The sequence below is a fragment of the Phaenicophaeus curvirostris genome, chromosome Z (assembly GCF_032191515.1).
Source record: "Phaenicophaeus curvirostris isolate KB17595 chromosome Z, BPBGC_Pcur_1.0, whole genome shotgun sequence".
Lineage (NCBI taxonomy): Eukaryota > Metazoa > Chordata > Aves > Cuculiformes > Cuculidae > Phaenicophaeus > Phaenicophaeus curvirostris.
The window spans coordinates 45,554,799-45,577,859 of record NC_091431.1 but is presented as its reverse complement, the minus strand read 5'-3'; positions in this window follow the sequence as shown (position 1 = coordinate 45,577,859).

Sequence of the window (23,061 nt, the reverse complement as noted above, 5' to 3'; positions counted from 1 at the left end):
GTATCTTTCACTAAATCTAAGAATTTTGAAATTGACAATTTTATGTTATTGTAATTTTGTTTCCTCTTTATAATTAATACTATTTTAAAATGAATATTTTTTTTTTTTAATGATTGAGTTTCTCTTCCCCAAAAGTATTTTTTCCTTTCAGAATGAAGGAGATTTTACTACTGATTAGTCTAATAGAAATCACTCAAGAGTGTTGTATTACTTCATACTTTATGCCCTCCAAAACTCAAGGCTATTGCCATGCCAGCAATACTACTGAGAACTGTCTGATATGCACACAGGTAGTAACAAAGTGAGAAATTAAATTTGTATCCTGTTACAAGGATTATAGTTCTAGTTGACTTGTGCTGGGCTGTTGCCCAAATTTTGCTTGATTAAAAAAATAATTTTATCTATTTAACATTCACCTGATATAGTAACTATTTTATCTACCTGTTCTAACAGGGTGGTCCTAAAGTTAATGACTCATATTAGGCACTGAAAAAGTAGAAGCACTGAAAAAAAATGTCTGTAACTCAAGTTCTACTTGTATCCCATATGGAAACTACTGTAAGGATGGTAGTTTTCATTAGGAGGTCTTGTCTTATCATTTGCCTCTTGCCACATCCATGATTTAATCTGAGCTGTTCTTTACTTGCAGCCTTTCTACTGAATCTGGGAAACTAGCTGCATCTGTTGGCAAAAGCTTGATTTGTCCTTCATAGCTGCTAATATGGTTGATTATGCCAATGTTTGTACTCGCTTCAAATCTGGAGTTGTTTCAGCTGTGCTAGAAACTTGTTCATTGATAACAAGTGGCAGAAAAATTGCTTCAACTATAGAGAAAGGAAATAAGAACTTAATTTTTGTTGGTCATGGCCAGGTAGTTCATTAGCTGTGCAATTGGAGATTTATATGACTACTATCAGTAGCTGTTGCTTAACCCTGTATCTTCTTAAAGTATGTGGAAAGGCAATTCTTAAATCACCAGGGAAGTTCTTGAGAGAGAGAGGTTTGCATATATAAATACCCACATTAGTACATATCTAACGACTTAAAGTCAGGCTATTTCATGCACTGTTGTATGCCGAGTAGGTAAGTTTCATGAGAAGAAAAAGAGGGCTATAGAAATATTCACTGGACTCGCTGTATCAGCAGCAGGGGATGCTTGCATGTACATCAAATCAGGAAAATTCTCCAACTTCCATGTCTTATAATGGTGTAGAACTTTTCTTTTTACTGCCCCACAATTCAGATTACTCAACCCTAAGAATGGAAATAGAGTGCTCCCTGCAGTGTGTTTCTTTTGGGGAAGTTGCAATAGCAGATCGTACATAGCAGTGTGGCCCTTCTTAATATGTGAAGCTAAATGGAGTCATAACCAACTTGTGGGACACAGAACAGCCAACCTGGTGTTATTACATGGCTCACCTTTGTCCTCCCTTTTCATCTGCATCACTCAATAGACTGCTTTTATTCGTCTTGTGAGCATGCTTTCCTTAAAACACGTTTGTTAACAGCTTATTAAGATCCTGCTGAAAAATTTGTAGCCTATGACCAAGGGAAAAAACATTGGACCATCCCCTGTGCTTTTTCTTAATGCTTACTCAAAAAAAGTGAACACAGAGACAAAATCTGGCAAAGCCCAATGAAGCAATACAATTTCTGTGATTTCATTATAGATTTTTTTTTATGAGAGGCCATGTAGTTTTCTCCACAGGGGCAGAGTTTAGCAAAGGGGAATGCAATAAGACAAGAAAGAAGTTGGTTGTTGACAAGAAAAATGAAGAAAGCCGGTAGCTACACAGATAAATATCAGAACATATTGTAAGTAGTCACAGTCAGAGAAGAAGCAGGAACAGTCTCTTTTCTTTCTTACATGGCTATATTTCTAACAGAAAGACACATGAAGTTCCTGTTATGACCAATTGAAAAAAAAAATCTAAAATGTCAGCCCCCCCTGTGCATTTTGCATATATGTAAAGATTATTGAGCAGATATAATGTACTGTCTGTTCTAATGTCTTGCATTCCTGTCTCTCTGCTAAGCCTCAGCTCTTCAGGGCAATGAAACAAATAATGAAACACCATGGATTCTGAAGATGATGAACAGGATAAGGTTGAGAAAATGTTGATGGATGTTTGGAATCATCTAAAATTGTAAGCAGAGTTTGGGTTGATGTCTGTAACATCAGATGGTGTTTTTATTAAGTGATGTGCACAGTTTACATGTGATTCTACAAGACCTGGAGACAGTAGCTCTCTTGGTGTACTTGGAAAGCATATGTGATGGATCTCATTTTACTTGTTTGTGCCATTTATGTACAAATAGGGACTAATATTTTAAAATAAATTGTATGGGTTTTGGACTAAATATTTAGGGCTATGCATCTGTATTTATTTTCATGTCTAAATGATTTTCTGTAACCGATCAAACCTCTTTTTTTGCAAACATTTCTAAATCTTAGAACAAAAGCAGATTTGTGTGTCAGTTGTTGTGGTACAAATTTTGTGTTACTTCACAAAATTAGATGGAGGTGCAGCAGCCGAAAATAGCCTCGTAACATAAAAGGAAAAGCCAAACTTGGATATTGGTATACATGTTGGCTTGTTTATCCTCATAGTGATTCTCAGCCTTGAATATGTCACCTCTCGTTTTGTGCAAATACTATGAATTGAGTTACTTTTTATGAAAGCACGAATAATATAATTTGGGGAAATAAATGTGCAATGGTCATAGAACCATAGAATCATAGAGTCACCAGGTTGGAAAAGACCTCTTTGGTCATCAAGTCCAACTATTCCTACAACCAAACGACGTCCCTGAGTGCCTTGTCTACCCAACTTTATATACCTGCAGGGATGGTGACTCACCCACCTCCCTGGGCAGCCTCTGCCAGTGCACAATGACCCTTTCTGTGCAAATTTTTTTTCTGATATCTAGTCTGAACCTCCGCTGGCAGAGCTTGAGGTCATTCCCTCTTGTCCTGTCACCTGCCACTTGGGAGAAGAGGCCAGCTCCCTGCTCTCCACAACCTCCTTTCAGTTAATTGTAGAGTGCAATAAGGTCTCCCCTCAGCCTCCTCTTTTCCAGGCTAAACAACCCCAGCTCTCTCAGCCGTTCCTCATAAGGCCTGTTCTCCAGCCCCTTCACCAGCTTTGTTGCTCTTCTCTGGACTCGCTCCAGAGCCTCAACATCCTTCTTGTGGTGAGGGGCCCAGAACTGAACACAGTATTCGAGGAGCGGTCTCACCAGTGCAGGGTACAGAGGGAGGATAACCTCCCTGGACCTGCTGGCCACGCCATTTGTGATCCTAGCTGAGATGCTTCTTGGCCACCTGGGCACACTGCTAGCTCATGTTCAGTCAGCTGTCAGTCAACAACAGTGCCCTGCCAGCTGTAAAAACCTTAGCAAAACCTAAAAAAATCCATTAAGTTTTTACAAATTATTTGATATAATTTCAGTCTCCATTTTTTGTTACAAACTGGGGAAACATAATTACAAAATGTTACTAGCATGATGAGAGAAAATGCTAGAATTTTGTCTGAAAAATAATATTTAATCTCAATCTTCTCTAGCCAAACTAGAAAGAAAGAGTAATATATTTACATTTCAGCATTTATTTTGGAATAGACAATCTGGCAAAAGTAATATGCAGCTTGATCTAAAATCTGGAAAAGCTGCAGACAAGAATAGGAAATTTAAATTATTTTTTCAAAGAAACATATGCAGATGCACACAGAAAAGCAAAACTCATGAAATGCTAACTTGTATAATGTGGGGGGTTATGACTGTTTCAACACTTCACCCCATGCAGAAAAGTGACCTGGTTTTGTATTTATTTATTTTTTTGTCTGTCTGTCTGTCTATCTGTCTATCTATCTATTGAAACAGAAGCTCTACAGCTCTGAGTCTATTACCAAAATGAATGGATTCAATATCTGTTCAATGATGTGTTAAAAATGAAAGCAACGTCATTAAGCATCAAAGATGTTATCAGCACTTACTTCTTATGAGAATAAAACAGGTATTGTGTGACCAGGTGCTTGCAGACTTGCTACCTGCTTTTATTAGGTGGTGGTGGCAAAGCCCAGAAGGCAGCAGGCAGTGGTGGTGAGAGCGGGACACTCAATGCACCACAGGGAATTCTCATAGACACTGCTGTGGCAGTGCGCACAGATTTCTCTGCTACTGCAAACCTGGGAAGGTGATTGATTGTTCATGCTGGGATCCTGCTGGCTGACTATTTAAACCTGCATTCTATGCTGCTTCTGCCATTGCAGGCCATTAGTTTCCTGAGCCTTTCTTTCTCTTTTTCCACTGGTATAAAAGGGAGAGAACGTGAGGCCCTGTTAGCAGAGCAAGAGTGCTGACTTGTAGCCCTGTAACCATATTGAACAAGGGAATGTTCTAACCTTTGTCTCCTGGAAGTCTCGTATCTTTTACATGCCCAGAGCTATTATCCACTAAAGGACTTCACATTTTTGAATACTTAAACTGAAAGAAACAGATATGGGAGAAACTACATAAATCCATTATTGCAGCAGGAATATCTTTCTGCTTCAGGCAGAGAAGATAAATTGCCACCAAAGTGATACAAAGTTGGTTTCATTATTTCGTTGGATCAAATATATCATGCTGTCTTGGTATCTCTTTGCTTTCAAGTCAAAATTAAAGAATTTTACCATAACCATATTAGGCATTATCATTTGCATATTTTTCATCTCAAAAGAGACTTTTGAAGTTATGTAATGCTTAAGTATTTAATTGTTCTTCACATCATTGAAATATCAAATTATATCTGGAAACAGAGAGGATTCGCTTGTCAGATAGCAGTGATTGACTCTCTATCTGACAAGAACAGAATTCTTGTGTCAGGGAAAGAAATAGTATCAAGAAAGTAACTCAAAGAACACCAGCTCTTGTTTTATTCAACACTGGGATTTAGGCATTCTTTCTGTTTATAACAAAGAATGCCACTTGCACAAAATACAGCCATTGAGCTAATACTAATTTAATCTGTAAGATCACAACCATGCCATACTCAATTAAAAAACGGTGAAGGCCTGCTTGTGCATGGATTTTTTTAATCTATGATCATCTCAATTTAATTGCAAATGCAGATCAAGTAATTGGCAACCTTTCACAGCCTTGGGCTATGGGAGAAGTGTGGAACATTTGTAAATTAAATTCTTCCTACTAAAATTTGTGAAGTAGAGTTTTGAATCTGTTTTAACCATAAAGGCTTCTTTTTAAAAAATTGAAATTTTCTGAAATCCTTACTGCTTTTCAGATTCTGTTTGCTTCCCCCCAAGCTTAATTTCTCTTTTTGTTCCTCGTTTTACTGTGTGCAGATCTGATACAACCTGGTAGTCAGCAAGTCTAACTTTCATTTGCAGTTAATTCAACTGTTAATTCTAGCTGTTTTGCCAGTGATATTATGGATGATATCATATATTGTAGGTGCTGGAACCAAGAAGATGCTATCTGATCCCACTGTGTCAGGAAGAGTTAAATCTTTTTGAGAATTCTATGGTTCCCTTTGGGTTTGTACAAATGGCACCTGTGGTTGAAGTCAATAGAGCTTACAATTTAATTTCATCTGCCTGCAAACAATCTCTCTCATTAGGGGGTGAAATGATGATAGAATTCACTGAGGCATGCAGTTTCACTTTCTACAGGGCAATACGTAAGTACAGTCATCATTTTCAGTGAAGGAAGGCACAATTATCTTAGAAACTCATTGTAAGGAATAAGAAAGGAGAAAGAATATCTGGGAAAAACATCATAAAAAGTCAGTTTTGCTACATTTTTCCACAGATGCCAATTTGCAATCTAATTATTATGTTTAACACAAATTTAAAATGTAGTAGTCAGAATAAAAGTGAGTTAAAACATTTTCCCATCTATTTAAAAATGAGCTCATCAGTTTTGGACAGCAGGTATATGTAAAAAAATATCTCAGTGGGGATCAGGGATTAATCCACAGCAAACTTAATTTGTTTGTGTTGTAAAAACCTTCTACTCACTGCAGCTCTTTAGGTGAATTAACTGGCCAGATAATGTGTTTCCTATATTTTAGAGCAAAGGGCATGAACTTTAGAGCATATTAAGTTAATGAGGCCTAACAGTCACTTGGACACATCTCTACCTCACATTAAATTGACCAACTTCCAACTGGTATCCCACAGTTCTTTGCATTCTGCCAAGACTAACTGATCAATTTGTCAATGTGCCTCATTTGGTTTTTTGCCAAAGTGATGTGTGCTGTCTTCTTTCTCCAATGTTTGGATGTAGCAAAACTTGAGTCATCTCTTGCAGCCGGAATCATTATGTTGTAGGAAAACGTATGCACAAGCATACCCACTTTACATGCACCTACTTGGAGTCTTACCAACATCCTTTGCTATATCTTAAGGATATATCAGAAAAGGGATAGTTGTAAAATTATCACTAAAGAACCCAGAAAATTATCACTAAAGAACCCAGAAGGGATGTTCAAACTCTGCCTGCAAAGTGCAGTCAAAAGCAAGAAGGTGAAATCAGCTTAGAAGTAATCAAGCAGAGCTGTGCTCCCGTAGTGGAGCTTGTGTTACCTACCTTTGTCCTTGCAGCGACTGGGCAGGATTTTGTTCCAGGATGCCATTTTCCAGCTGCCACGGATAAAACACAGCATGGCTCTGATAAGGTGGAACATCCGTTTGACAGCCTGACTCAAACTGTTCCTCACAAACGGAAATCTGGGTTGGGCTGTAGAGACTCTGGTGGAAGGAGATGGAAGGACCCACGCTGACCCCACTTTCTCCCCCAAGTCTTTTATTCTAAGCAAGAAAATGATCAGATGATAGGTACTATGTGCTTTCTTTGGATGGATTTGGCAACAATGTACACAAGCCAGTTAAGAATTTTTCTGAGTGGTTCTCTTCCCACACCCTATTTATTCAAAACAACAGTTACACTAAGGAAGCAGAAGATGTTTCTAAGAGGATTACATACTCTGTGACTACCTGCCTAGCATGAATCTCCCACTTATTTTCATTCCCCTGTTCCCCTCACCCTCCTGTTTTCAGTTTTCTTGGTAGCCTCTTCTTGATCATCATATCTCTGTTCTTCTGCATGTTCCAGATGTCAAACTTGTGTTTTTCTCTCATTCCCCTCTCTTTGACAATAACAGACATTGCAGTGTGAAAATGCTTCTGGTGTACTGTGAAACAAAGCTGTTATCACTATCAGTTGCTGTTTTATTGCTATATGGCCTGCTTAGGTTACAGACGTTGTAGCATTGTTTATCCTATCCATACATTATTGCTACCTAACAATGTGATTTCATGGAATTCGATAAAATACCAAACAGAACAACGTCTACATTGTCCTGAGTGTTTTACTGACTTGTTGATGTGTATCTAGACCAAGAACGTGAAATGTCTGATTTTGTGTGTAAAATTATTTCTTTATAATTGATTTCACGTGTAACCACAATCATGATGCGTGTCATACCACTTTCACTATGCTGAAAATCAGAATGAATACAAGACCAAGTTATACAAAAATAAGTTGTTACAGCCAAAGTGTCAACACAGCCTTGTATTGCATGCTATACATTTCCAGGTGACTTGTTCCAGAGGTATCTAGCTACTGCATTTGGAAGAAAGGAAGTCTGGAAAAAGCTAAAGTATAGAAATTAAGTCAGTCAGGGCTCTCTAGTGGAATTCTGTCATCCACAGAGCAGGGACTTAATGAAAGGAGAACTAGAAGCTTTACTGCAGCTCCACCATGTCTTCCTGGCCCGCTGTGGAAAAGGTTTCATAGTAATTTCAAGATACTTTCTTGATATCAGCTCCATGAAAAATTAAATTGGAGGAACCTGTTTCTCTGCAGGAGAAAAGAGCTTGAAAAGCAACAAAAAAAAAAGCTTGAAAGCATCAAAATCTTTCTGCTTTGTCTCTTGTCCTGTCCCAGCATAAAAAACTGTTCCCTTCCCAGTTTATTGTCAGCTCACAGGTGATAACTTTGATGGATAAAAATCTAAAAGAGTTCATCTTTGTATCCTTAAACACTGTCTCTTTACCTCTGATGACTTGTTAGATATGAAGATTACTGTAATGTACTTTGTGTGGGTGGGATGGCATTAATTTTCTTTATAGTAGGTTGGATGGTCCTATGTTTTGGATTTGTGACTAGAACAGTGCTGATAACGCTAATATGTTGGCTATTGCTCATCAGTGGTTGTAAAGCATCAAAGCTTTCTCTTTTTTGCACCCTGCCCTTTGTTGACTAGGCTGTACCTGGTAATGCATTTAGGTGGGGAAACAGACAAGATACCTGACACAAACTCATCAAAGGGATACTCCAATCTGTACAATGTCATGCTGATCAATAAAAACAGAGAAGAGGATTTCTTTGGAGAGGTAGACGTTGCTTGGAGACTGGCTGGATGTTGGCCTGTTTGTGGGAGATCATGAATAAATGCCTTTATGTGATTAGTTTTGGTGTTATTTTTCTTTTCTTTCCCTCGCTTATTAAACTGTCTTTACCTCAACCCCATAATTTCCCATTTTTTGCTCTTCCTAGTCTCTCTCTTGTTCCACTGGAGGTGGAAGGGGAGTAAGCAAGCAGCTGTGTGGTTTTTGGCTGCTGACCAGAGCCAAAATGCCACACATAAGCAGGTTCACAGGCAATTACTGCCTTATTATTTCCTGCCTTTGTAATATTACCACATTGCCATGTCAAAATTCTCCCTAAAGGTCTGCTGTCCTCCACTACTATGACAAGTTTTGGGGGATAAACCTATCCAAATGCCTACCCAGCTGCTCACTTGCTCCCATCCCTTGGCAGGACAAGAAGATAAATAGGATAAAATATTTTTTGGGTTGAGATAAACACAGGGAAATAATTTGCCGATTACTGTCATGGGCAAAACAGGCTTGACTTATGTTATTGCTAATTAACACAGATTTGGGTAGTGAGAAACAAAATCAAAACAAAAACCTTCCCGTCTTTCCACACTTAACATCCATCCCTCTTCTGCTTCCAACACTGAGCAGCACAGGGAAATGTTGAATTGTGGGCTGTTGTCTATGTAACAGCTCCTCTCTGCTGCTCCTTCTTCCTCACACTTTTCCACTGCCTTCCTGAGGGCTGTCCCCCTCAGGCTGCAGTCCTTCCATGGGAAAATATTTACTCTACCACGCAGCACTTCCTCCCCCTCACCCTTTTATGTCCTTGATGTTTCTTCTGCTCTTTCTTGCTCTTTCTTACTCTTTCTTTCTCTCCTCCTCTGACTGGCCAGCATTTTTGCCCTTTCTTAAGCTGCTTTTCCAGAGTGGCCACCAATCTGGGCTGAGGGGCTCAGCAGTGTCATGTTGTGGGTCTGTTGGAGAGTCTGGAACAGGCTACGTTCAGCAATGAGCAACCTCTGGCCTCCCTGCACAGAAGTTGCCTCTGCATCCTCTGCTGCAGCCTCCGCCTGAACACCTGCACCCTAGGCAGACGTGAAGAAGCCACATCTCATAAGAGAACTGACCAACATGATCTTGACCCTTACATCCCAGGGAGTCCTATCACAGCATCTCTTGGTGGTCTTCACACATTGGAAACAGTTCTTTGAGTATGGACTCTAGAAACAGAACACAAATTTAACTTGTTCATTAGTTTGTACCAAAGTTACAATGTTATTACCAGAAAGTTTTCTTATGTTAGTGCATTGTGCTTCCTCACAACGTATAAAAAGAAACAGCTCTTAGCATTTTAGTTTTCAGAACAGACCTTCTCTAACATCATGTAAGTATCAGTCTTTACTTATTTTTAAATTTACCATTTTATCATTTAGGTGTATTAGTATTAAGCAAATACTTATTGAAACAGCTTACTAACATTGGTGCTGAGTTTCCTAACTGCAGAAATTTTTTTCATCAGAATTGGTCGTGTTTGTAACAGACATGCTCCAGCTCATACAGTAATTAATTCTGTGCCCTGTGTTATAAAAAAAGGTCACGTTGTTCCCTTCTGGCCTTGTTCTATGAAACTGCAGGAAAATCTTGGTGGTATCTGTGAATGCACACAAAATTTTTGGTTTTCTTCATGGAAGAAGATAGCAAGAGAGAACATTTTTCCCAGGGTTGCCACGTTACTGTGGTAGGTACTGTGGGTGATCTGCCTGGCTGATAGGAAGTAAAAATACCTCAGTGCCCTTCCTGACTTGGCTTCCTGAATTGAGAAAACAATGTTGGGCAAAGAAGATTCTAAACCAGTATAAAATATTTTATTTCTATGTTTTAGCATGGAACCTAGTATTAAACATCGAACAACAGTGATTTAAAAACCAATTTTAAGTAACACTGTTGACATTTTTCCTCTAGGTGTGAACAAGTCTACTCTATTAAGATACCTGTAGAGGTGGAAAACAGCAGTTTGAAGCTAAGGCTTCAGGACATGCTAATGAGAGGACAGCATATAAAACTCAAAATTAGGAGTCAATTTTACTACTAGAATTACCTAAGATTCATTTTCTCTTCATCTTTCTGTTTCTTGTCTTAAAGAAAGAGGAAAAGAATGGAACTATATTTTATGTAGTAAAAGCTGTAATTAAATTCAGGCTTGTGTTGTCTCTAATAAACACCTTACAGACTTAACCCAACTTCTGCCCTGATATTTTTGGTATCTAAAGAGATGGGATAGGTATATCCTTAAGGACTGGGATAATGATAGAGAGCCAAGAAGAAGAAGTAACCTCAAGTTAACTGGCAGAGTTTGTAGGAGAAGTAGGAACAGAATTAAGCCTCTAAATGCTCTGGGCACTGGCAAATGCCTAGAATTGCCAGAGTTACCATGCCTAATGAATTACCACCCACAAATGAGCTACAATATCTCTGTGCTATGCAATCTTCATTCGTGCTCTGTGATATGCAATGCAATAATTATTTGCTTATTGTGAATTTATATTCACATAACGTGATTAGATGCTTAAGATTTTTGAAACATTTGAGATCTCTGGATAAAAAAGTGAAACCTAATAGGCAAAGCTCTTTTCTCACCCCCTTTTTTTCCCCCTTCACCCTCCCTGTTTTAAGATTACTGACATTTGTGGATATCATGTACTGAAAGCAGCAGGGATCTGCATTGCAGATAGGCATTCCTGCAGTGCTAATCTGGGAGCAAGATTTCCTCCACTGTCATTACCAATCATCCACGCATTACTAAGAAAGCAGAAGAATAGCATGAGGTGAGAGATGCTCAATTTTGCTACTAAGCCTAAGGAATATTTGGAAGGAAAGGACCCTGAGGGAATCTTCCCCGGAGGATCATATTTACTAATTGTTTGTAGTGCATTAAACTTGATGGTTTATAAACTCTGCATTTATTCTACTTAATGCCTAGTAAAGAGTAGTGCACACAGAGTCTAACTTTAATAATTGTATTAATCTCTGATCCTTTCCCACTCTAGCTGGAGTACAGTATTTGTGCACCACCTCTCCTCTGAGTGCTTTGCTAGCTACGAAATTAGTACAGACAGCAGGTGGCCTAAAGAAATTGCAAAACAACAGCTGATCCAGGTTGGAGTAGGCTATGGATTCCTGCAATGGAACAGGAGATACAAGCTCTGTTATGCTGCCTGCTCAGTCAGGAGCCTCCTCCATCTGCACTCAGATCTACTCCTCAATAACATGAGGCTTCTCGAATCTAACTCAGCACACACCACTGAATTTACTTAACTCCTTCTCTGCTCTCTTTGCTTAAAGAGTGATGAGGTTTTGAGGACTGGTTTCATAGATTATGTGATTTTCACCTTGCTGTTAATGGCATATTTTGCCCAGAAGACTTTTTTTGAGGGCAGACAGTGCAGAGTTGCATATGTGCATGACACTGAATGCTGGCAGAATTGTCTTCAGGGAAGCTGTAAGAAGCTTTTGTTTTGTACTTTTGTACTGGTTGCCAGGTTGCCAGTGACAGCAGAACTTTTTTTTTTTTTTTTGAAAGGCCAGTTTGGCCAGTTTGTGTTTTCACTGCAGACTCAGTAGAATGGAAATGATCCTAAGGAAATGAAATCGCTTAGTTTTCTCAGAAGCAGAGATTAGCTTGAGATCCACGGAGATGCAGTACAAGACAGGACATGACTAAGCATGACTAAGGGATAGTACCAAAAAGGATGTTGTCTGGGGAGAACCGGACCTTGGAAAAGGGCAAAGAACTTCAGATTCAAATTTGCTTTTGGCAAACATAGTCAACAAAAACTGTCCAAGGTATGTTGGTATTTCCCTGAGCAGAGGGCAAATAGAATATCCTCCACTTGCACACTGAAAACCAATCATACCCATTTTATATTGTATGTAAAATCTGCATTACCTGACATTTCAGCCACAGTTTAACCATCTTTCTATAATTTACCTATGCGCCTGAGGTGAAAAGCTGTGAGCATTTGAATGGTAGTGGATCTAAATAGCTATGCTTCTCTGGAAATCAAGTAAAGCCTAGTTTCTGTATATGCCTGCAGACCAAATTAGTAGCATCTATACGCATACGTTATCTAATCCATCTGATGAAGCTGCATGGTGATAGCAATGATCACAGGTTGCTTTGCAAAACCCATCCTTGAAGACCTTTTTCCTATGACATCTCTGCTGCTGGTCTGGAAGCTAGTTACAGTGTATTTGGGCATATGGTAGCCAGATTCTTTCATAGTACCATAACTCTACCCTGCCGTCTCAGGCTTCTCTGCTCAATACATTCTGTATGCATTCAGAAACAGAACTGCAAGATTATTTTTTCTAGTGTAACAACTTGTAGTCAGGTATAATGTAATTATGCTTAGTGAAACGTGGTAATTTGACTTTGGATATTAGTAGTATAACACCTTCAAACAAAAAATGCCTATGATTTTAGCATTCTGTAAACTCACAGCTTTATTATGGTATCTCATATTTCTTTTGTGTACTTGTACTGAAATTTCAGCAAATCCATAGATCGTAAAATAGCTGATTGTCCACTCTAAGTGTACTAAAATAATAGCATCAAATGTTGTGCAGCAAGCACTGTCAGGGTAAATGAATAATTCTAACATTCCAGTAAGTTTTTGAAAATATTTTAAATATTTTATTCAGCAAAGAAGTTAACTTTAACTTGCCACATCTTTGGAAAAGCAAACCACCTGAATATTGCACATAAGTTTTCTCCAAATGTTGTGGTTTGAGCTAAATTAGAGTTAGTTTTGTGACTAAATCAGTTGCTGTAAACAACTTCATTCTCTGAAAACTAACTGCATGTCTTTGAGACTGTTTTTTAGAGGTGGTAACACCAGGCATTTGTATACAAAAAGGCCAATACTTATATGTAACAAAGGCTATGTTAGACCTGGCAGAAGAGGGAGGGGGTTGCACCTGCAAGATGGGGTGAATAGGGCAGGTGACCTTAAACTTACCAACACAGTATTATATCCCATATACACTATACTCAGTATAAAACTGAGAGATCACAAGGCTCTCATCCTCTTCTGCAGTGGTTCGTGTCCAGTGGGGACCTCGTCTGTCTGGTTGCTCCTGATATCTGATCCGTGCATTCCTGAATCCAGTTCCTGAGCTCAGCTGCCTCTCAGCTGAGGACCCATGCCCTCATGTCTGCTCTGCAGTATTTGTGGTGATATAAAGTCATCCAGGTGTTACTTTCTAATTATTTTCATTATTATTATTTTTATCATTATAATAATTTAATTAAAATTGTAGTTTCAGTTCCTAACCCACAGGTGTTTTTCTTATTGTTTCCCTCTCTCCTTTCCCTGGCAGTGGGGAGAAGATATTTGAGAGCCTAACTACGCACTTATGGTTGCCAAAATTTATCCAGAGCGGGGCTAAAACAGAGACACCAAATCAGGTCTGTTTTAAGATCAAAACTGATCTTTCATTATATTAAAATATTGTTTTTTTAAAACAGAAGAATATCAGTTCCAAGTTACCTTGGTTTAGGTGAGGTTGTGAATGTGTAGAGAAATGTGTAGGTGGAATGTAGAAGTGGAGTCCTTGATAAAAAATGGATACACACAGTCCTGCATGCAGTCAATATGCTGTTTATGCTGAGATGAATATGTTGAAGTCAGTTTAATTTCATCTCAGCTGGATTTCTAAATGGGGAGGATTGTGTACCTGTGCCTACATCCTCATCTAATGATACTTTTATTCCTTTGACATTCATGTTAATGTCTATATACTTTCAGGTGAAAATTGTTGGGTAAATATACTTATGTAATTATGGAGAGTTAAATAAGCTTTAGCCATAGTAGTTAGATGGACCCCAGACCTTCTAATCTATTTAGTTGTTTCACTTCTGAAGGAATTAGATACCTTCATTTTCGTGAGGGTCATAGCCATTGCAAATCTTGAAGATCATATCGGTGCTATTTAGAGCCAGGACCTACTATACAGCATAAAGAAAGTAACCTTTATTTGTGATGGACTTCAGCTAAACTGTAAAGAATTGTCTCCTCAGATTCTAATCTCTTTACACCAGGCCAGACTGAAAAAATCCATTTTAACAATCTGCTTATATGAAGTTCCAAATAAATTATCTGTTTTGGTGCACTGAAACTCTGCATGTGTGACTTAACAGAATCACAGAATCACTAGGTTGGAAAAGACCCACAGGATCATCAAATCCAACTATTCCTATCAGTCACTAAACCAGGCCCCTCAGCACCTCATCCACATGTCTCTTAAATACCTCCATGGATGGTGACTCAACCACCTCCCTGGGCAGTCTCTGCCAGTGCACAATGACCCTTTCCATGAAAATTTTTTTTCTGATGTCCAGCTGAACATCCCCTGGTGGAGCTTGAGATCATTCCCTCTTGTCTTGCCTTCTGTCACTTGGGAGGAGAGGCCAGCACCCTGCTCTCCGAAACCTCCTTTCAGGTAGTTATAGAGAGCATAAAGGTCTCCCCTCAGCCTCCTCTTCTCCAGGCTAAACAACCCCAGTTCCCTCAGCTGCTCCTCATAAGACTTGTTCTCCAGCCCCTTCACCAGCTTTGTTGCTCTTCTCTGAACACACTCCAGAGCCTCAACATCCTTCTTGTGGTGAGGGGCCCAGAACTGAACACAGGATTCGAGGACTTGGTTCTTTATCCAGGTGTAGTCTGTTGGCTAATGTCTCAGGTATTCATCATCATCATGTTATAGCTTGTCAATGTGTCAGTGATCAAGACAGGTTTTGGAAAAAGACATTGGGTTCAATGAGCTCGCAATTTAATTAGACTTTCCCCATCTCAGCCCACTAATCACAGCATTAAGGATTTCCTGGGTTTGCTAGGAAGGACATTCATACTTCTGATATTTTAGACCGAGCTTCTGTGAAGTTTCCTGCAAAAACTGCAGCCAAATCCCCTGGTTCACAAAGTACTAACAAAACTTCGTAGGTCCAGCTGTGGCAGTATGGGCAAGATAGATTAATGAAGCAGCTGAGAGCCAGGATAGAGAATAAGGTGGTAGCCGAAATTACCAACTACCTGGTAACAATATTTGTTTTAGTAAGTTATTGAAACTCCTACAAAGAAGATTTATATAATCTGTTAAGAACACATATTGTACCTATGGTTTGCAAAATTAGAATGAGGCATGGCTATACTGGGTTGGAAGTTCCTGTTAAGTCCAATTGAAAAAAAAATAATAATCTAAAATATCAGCCCCCGTGTGCATTTTGCACATGTCTAAAGATTATTGAGCAGATATAATGTACTATCTATTCTAATGTCTTGCATTCCTGTCTCTGCTGAGCCTCAGCTCTTCAGGGCAGTGAAACAAATCATAAAACACCATGGATTCTGAAGCTGATGAACAGGATAAGGCTCAGAAAATGTTGATGGATGTTTGGAATCACCTAAAATTGTAAGCAGAGTTTAGGTTTATGTCTGTAACTGTTATAGAGTGTTTTCATTAGGTTCTCTGAGGGGAACTTCCCTCAAAAGGAGGAATGTTGCTATAAATTCTAGCAATTAGGGAGCTGCAGTGTCTTCCCCTTGAGTGCTTGATAATCGGGCAGGTGAAAACAGTATGATGCCATCAAATGAAGGCATCTGAATAATCCTCAGCCTTTATTTGCTCACATAGAATCGGATCACAACACAATTGCCTTAAAGACTGACTCAGTTTTCAAGAATCCTGCATTTGTTAAGGGGCAAAAGAATCTCTGTGGGGGAAAATGTTATATCTAAGAGTTACCAGAGTAAGGTAAATAAGGTAAAATAGAACTAGAGAATTTTATGGTAGTTGAGTGAGATTGCTTATTTCCTAAGGTTGAAAGCTACACTCATCTCCCCAGTCATAGGTGGTAGGTTCTCTTTTATCTCAGTTCCTACAAGTTATGATAGCTGAGAAATAACTGTAAAAGCAATTTCCCATCTTCTCTACCTTCTTTTTATGTTGTTAGTTTATAGGTAGGTTTGTAGATTTCTATTGTTTTCCCTAATTTTAAGGATCTTGTTCAGGAGTGCAACATAGCTGTAGTGTGTTTTTGGCTGTGTACACGCATACTGAAGTTTGTGTAAGTAGACATCTCTTGATTTTTTACAAGTACAATATACAGTGCAAAATAGACTTTAATATCTGTTCCAAATGCAGAATATTCAGGTATTTGTTGCATTTGTGCATTGTACTGTCTCACGTAAATCTTTCTAGAGCACTGATCTATTCAGTATGTCTCTGCTGAATCATTTCAGCAGCAAGACAAACTGCTTACCCCATATAACGCAAGATATGCAGATTGAATATCCTGCTTTTTAGTCAATGTTGAACCATTTTTTCATTGACAGTTTTCTTTATGGCGAAACTAGTCTTACTAGCTTTCAGTAGTGTTCTTGCAGAAATCCAGCAATCTACAATCACCTCTCCACCTTAAACCTGAAACATATTAGAAATTGGAAATAATATTGGAAATAATAGGTATATGTTATACAACAGTAAAGGGAACTATAAAACAAAACTGTCCTCAGTCGAAATATTTCCCCTTGAAACATGGTAGATCTTGCACAGTTATGTAAAATTCTCCTATTTAGATACACAGTTTTCTTATTTTAATTTCTACCTATCTGGAAAAGCTTAATTCTTAATATCCTGAAATCGTGTCAGGGTAAAAAGCAGCCTCTGGTATTCAAATTTTTAACTTTTCAAGATGTTTTCAATTTCTTTTACAGTCTAAGATTATGTATAATTAGACTCTTCCAGCTTTTGTTGGCCTTGACATGGATGCCTTGTAACCTTTGTGTTACTGATGGTATGATGAACACAATTTTTTCAGGTTTTCTTTCTCAGACCACTGTGTTTCTTTCATGTTGAAATTGCTCAGAAATATGAACCCATTTTGAATCATCCTTAAGCACACCTGAACTAGAGGTATGTATATAAAAAAGGAACGTTTTCATGTCTTTAAAACTTTCCATGTAATGAATAGATACAACTGAAACTTAAAAGTAAATAAACTGTTTTATTTTTCCCTTTAGAAGAATAGTGCAGCAAGTATTATTTTCCCCGAATTTCTTGCAAATGTCTTTGGAGAAATGAAGCAATTGCATTCCCGGCCTTTTAAGGTGTAGCTTCTAGAACATTTTTAAATCCCTGAGCCTTGTTAACAAGACAAAATGCAAATAAAGGAGACATTTTGATTATTAACTACTTCTTCCTGTGTCTGTTTTAAACAACAATTTTGGAGGCTATTTATGTAATTGAGATCCCAGGATACTATAGCCATGAAACACATATAAAACCTACACTGTAATTAATTTTGCTAAATGTCCCTCCTTACTAGTGGGAGTAAACCACATGACTTTGCAGGTCATTAAGTCTTTTGACCAGAGGCTGAATGACTGTATTCTTAAGACCTCTTACTGACCATGATGAAATTACAGTTCTAGGCGGGGTTGCAAAAATATTTAAAAATGTGCAACTAACCTGTGGAACCACCAAAAATCTAGATATTGAACTATAGAGGAAAAGATAGCAACAATCTTTACATGTATTGACTTGTCAAACAGCTCACTGTCATTTGAGACAAAATATATGAGAGAGTACTCAAAAGCGCTAACTGTAAAAAGAGGATATGAGAGGAACAGAGCCTGCTGTTTGATCTGTTTGCAGAGTAGTACTCTGCATAAATATGCATGCAACTGTCTGCTAAAGTAAATGGTTTTGGTTTTGTTTCTTCTTTCTAAGCAGCTTGAATCTTTTTGATAGTGCTGTGTTACTTCGGGTAAGCTACCTTTCTGACAGCTTCAGGAATGTGATGCTGACCAACATATGCTGTTGGGATGAGAAATGCTGCTAACGTTCTACTAACATATGTATAGAAAAGGAGCGGTTGTGGATCTTTCCTTTTTTTTCAAAGCTCACAGGCTTTAGAAGTTGTTAGGTGAGATCTAATAAATACATGATCAAATTAGTATTTTTCAGGGGTATGAAGAGACATTCATTGTGCACAATGCTTAAATAAGATATTCTCAATCCTTTGTTTAGATTGGTTTTTAGTAATTAAAGAACACAAGAATTTCATTTGGATCCAGCTTTCTCCATTTGTAATTATTCTCTTGAAGACCCTTTGAAATGGTTCTTTTTTTTTTGATCCTTTGCATTAACATATTCAATCTAAACTGAATAATTAGATGATAGTTTACTCAAATTACAGATGCATGAATTCTTTGTATAACAGTCATGAAAACTGGGAGCTTTTGAGCTTGTGATATGCTAAGAAGAAAAAAGAATTATTGTACTGTTCCTCACTAGTAAATCAAATTTACTCTTTTTAGGTCCCTAAGTAGAAACACATCCTGTGCTATTATATAGATGACTTCTTGGTACAATGGAATTTGATCTTCAAAATGCAAAGCTATGAAGATGTTCATAATTTATATTCTTTAGGTGAGGGTGAATGCATCAGAAAAAGTCAGTGCAATACAGAGAGGCTGCAGGGGAATCTCTGCTCTGGCACCTGGACAACCTCCTCTCCTGACTTCTTCACTGAACTTGGTGTTTGCAGAATTGTTTCTCTCATGTGTTCTCACTCCTCTCTTCTGACTGCTGCTGATGTAGTATAGTTTTCCCCCTGCTTCCTAAGTATGTTATTATGGAGGTACTGCCAGGATCCTTGATTGGTTCAGACTCGGTCAGCAGTGGGTCTGTCTTGGAGCCAGCTGGCGTTGGCTATACTGAACATGTGGGAAGCTTCTAGCAGCTTCTCACAGAAGCCACCTCTGCAGCCCCACCACTACTAAAACCTTGCCATGCAAGCCCAACACAGAGCCATATGCTGTGGGAAACTTCTTGCCGTCCCTTTCTCTTGAGGTTAGAATTCTTTCTTTGTTTTCTCAGACAGATTCAGTGTAAGTAAAAATACATGCTAAGGAAGTGGGAATGATGGAAATGCTTGACACATGCCTCTGCTCTTGACAGCAAAGTTGGTGAGCAGACAAGAGGCAGGAAGAACATCTTAGTGGTTTTCATTTGTATTTATGATATATTTGGTACACAATAAGTAACACTGTAGCAAAAGAGGCAGCATGATTAAACACTGGTGCACTGACTTGAACTTATACCTGGTACAGTGTTTTGACTGAGCAGCATGCTCTCCAGGGCAGAGATAATGTACCTGCAAACATCCTTACTTTGACCGCATAAAAATTATCCCCAGTATTTTCATTGACCTGGAGAGTTTCGATCCTTCTAGTAGGCAAAAGGTTATTTTAAAAATACTCTTTTGTACATGATTAATTTTCCTAGTGTCCCAAACCCAGAAGTACTCACTCTTTATCTGATAAAAATGGTGTTGGAAGTAACTAAATATTTATACAGCAAATTGAGCATGAAAGTAAATGTAAAAATTTCTTCATATGACTTAGTTTAACCTTTATTATTTCTTTGCTGTACTTTTAAGGACAAATTAAAAAATAAATCAGAAGTAAGGCTAAAGTGAGATATCTACAAAAATCTTGTTTGGTTTTAGAATATTCATTTGGTATTAAACATCACTTTTTCTGTCTACACTGTACAAGATAAATATTATAAAAAGAGTGTAGACAAATAGCAAAGAATAATTGTTCTGTTCAGATAATGAAATAGGTTAGATGTATGCTGCAGTAGTATATATATGCTGCTATGATGTAAGAAAATTTTCATAGAGTTTTCATAGAAACTTTATGAACAGTTCATTCTTAACTGTAGGGAATCCCTCTCAGAACCATTAAATAAGCAGCTCAGGAATTAAATTAGCCTACAGCTATCGTAAGAAAATAACCTACATAGGAAATTTTGTTATCTAACTGGCCAGTTGATGCTTTGCTTCTTCCAGCTTTAAGAAAGAAATTAAATGGTATGGCAGTGTATTACTCTCATTTCCAGTCCTCTGGAGCAGATAAACATTATCATGAAACTGGCCAAGGATGAAATTTAAATAAGTAGTGATTGGAGAGGATGACAGGAAAAGTTTCCAGCTTACAAAATCTGACCAATTAGTTTAATTAACTGCAAATTTTGGAGTACAAAGATCTGAGGGAATTATTTATTTTGATATTTAATGCGTACTCAATATTTCTATAAACAGATTAGGCAATAGAAACCCTGCCACCCTATTATTTAAGAAAGAAAAAGCTGGAGTCATCTACACATTTTTTTCCTTTTAAGTCACTGTTACTCTGCTCTTCCGATGTGGGTTACAAATCCATTTCATTCCTTCCAGCTTCTCTAACAACCTAAACTGCTTCTCCAACAACCTAAACTGCTTCTCCAGTGCACCTCTAAACTGCTATACAGCATAATTGTGATGGTTGTATAAGCACTCTAGATGTTCATCATGGATATGAGATTATAAGTTTCATATCATGATCATACTCTTACAGAGTTAATTTCCTTCTGAAAGTCTGGATTGTTAAAATGCAATCTGCCTTGTAAATACAGTACTGAGGGAATGAAACAAGCTGTATGCAGCAGAATGAAGTGGAAGTTGATCTGCTTTTGAAACTTCTTGGATTGTAACACTTCCTGGTCTGATGTTCTCTGACCTCTCTACAGCTACAAAAAATGCTACTAAGACAAGTGGGTATAGCAGCAAATGCAGTCAAACCGCTCCCTTGACTTTGTTTCTTTTTATTTCTTTTACAATTGTAATGTTCTTGCTATCATGACATTTTGTGGTTTATGATATGGAAATGAGATATTTTGGAATTGAGAGGTAAAGACTGATGGCAGAATGGGATAGTAAATGAGGCATAAGACTCAACAGGAAGTTTCCAAACTCTGTCTGAAAACTTTACTTTTCTGTCCTCGGACAATTAATTTGCACTCACAATAAGTCCCTTTCTCCGTTTGTGTAACATAAGTGACTTACATGGACAGTATGGTATCAGCTGATTGTTGGTTGCTTAAAGGTTTTTCTGCAATGAGATAATTGCTGCAACTCTGGTCTATAGTTCTAATGTATATTATATCTTTTCAGAATGAATTTCCTATTGCCCAGACTTAGGGTTGACTACTGTGAAGATAAAAACAGTTCTTTTTACTGCTGCATAAAATGTTACAGAAGATTGATCTTAGCATGTATGCTGTTGAGGCAAACAAAGTAAAAGATAGTCATACTGAAGAGTTGAAGAGGAAATCTTTTTTCCCCCTTCTAGGTACCAGTGGCTGTGTCAGAACAAACACTTTAAAAAAGAGCATAGACTTTAATTATTACTTTCTTTTTTCAAAACTCAAAATTTTTGATCTGACTTGAGGAACAGCAATATCATTAATAGCATAGCTCCATGGTGACATGGAGCTCCATGGGGGACAGGACTTGGATTACAAAGTAAAGGAGCTCTGTGTTTAAAATGTGTGCACTAGCAGTTTTTACTGTGAAAAACCAGAGCAATAACTGCCTTTGTTTCACTCTTGACATTTCAAGTTATGTCTGATTTTCCATGCCCTGAAGTCCTTCCCCTCATGATTTATATACTTCTGTTATTATTTTAGAGATGAAGATTCATTCACATCTCAAAACTCAGTTTAAGAAGTCAAGCTTTTGTAAATTCTGCTTGGTTTCTTTCTTTTATTTTAATTTTTTTTTTATTTATTTATCATGTGCTAAAAGATTTTTAAAAAATTTCCCCTGAAGTGCCAAAGTGAAAGTCACCTAACAAAATGTCCCAGATGTTTGATCTTGCCTGAGCCAGCCTCTAGGATTGGCTTTGGGCCCGTCTATTGGGTTATCTTTATTGAAGAAGGTGAGGGCATGTTAAAAGTAGAAATAGTAGAGGATGAGGTGGCTCAGTGGTTCATGAAACACTTTCCTCTGAGCTAAATGCTATCTGTAGGGCATGGAGATATTTTGTGTTTTCTTCTGCAGGTCAGTCACACAACATAAGAGTGAAGTGAATCTGAAGTTAAGAATGAGTTGCCTTTTAATCTTTGAGTTTAGCTGTTTTCAGCATCTCCAGGTAGCACTGTAAATCAGACAGGGTTATTGGTCCTTGAATGAGGTAAAGGCATAAACTAGGGACTGTTTTGTCATGGGCAACACCTAAGAAACACATACTTTTGTTCTGTACCAGCAATAGAATTGTGAAATGGTGAACACTGATACACATGTTATAGAGCTGCTCAGCAATTTTGGTACAGAGTGTCTGGTAAGTTGAGTTGACTTAATGAAAAGAAAGTGTAGGCTAAAACAGAAAAGCTTGCCATACTTCAGTGTGAGTAGAGGTTAACATTGAATGCTGCCTATGGAATTGTTTCTCTGCTTTTCTTATGGTTCAGTCCACGTGAAACAGGGTGGCTCACAGCACTAAGGGCCGTAAAATGTGCTGTTAGTGGTTCCCTCAATGAATACTGCTCTGATGCTCATAATATAACCGTATGATAGTTGGTAGAATTATAGAATGTCTGAAGTTTGAAGGGATGCATAAATATCACCAAGTCCTATTCCCTGTGCAAGTGTAGTCATCAAAGTGCCACTTGAACTCTGACAGGCTTAGTGCCATGACTGCTTCCTCAAGGAGTCTGTCTGGTGACCATCTCAGTGAAGAAATTTGACAATGTACTTGTTCTCACTCTCTCTCTGTCTTTTGAATCATTT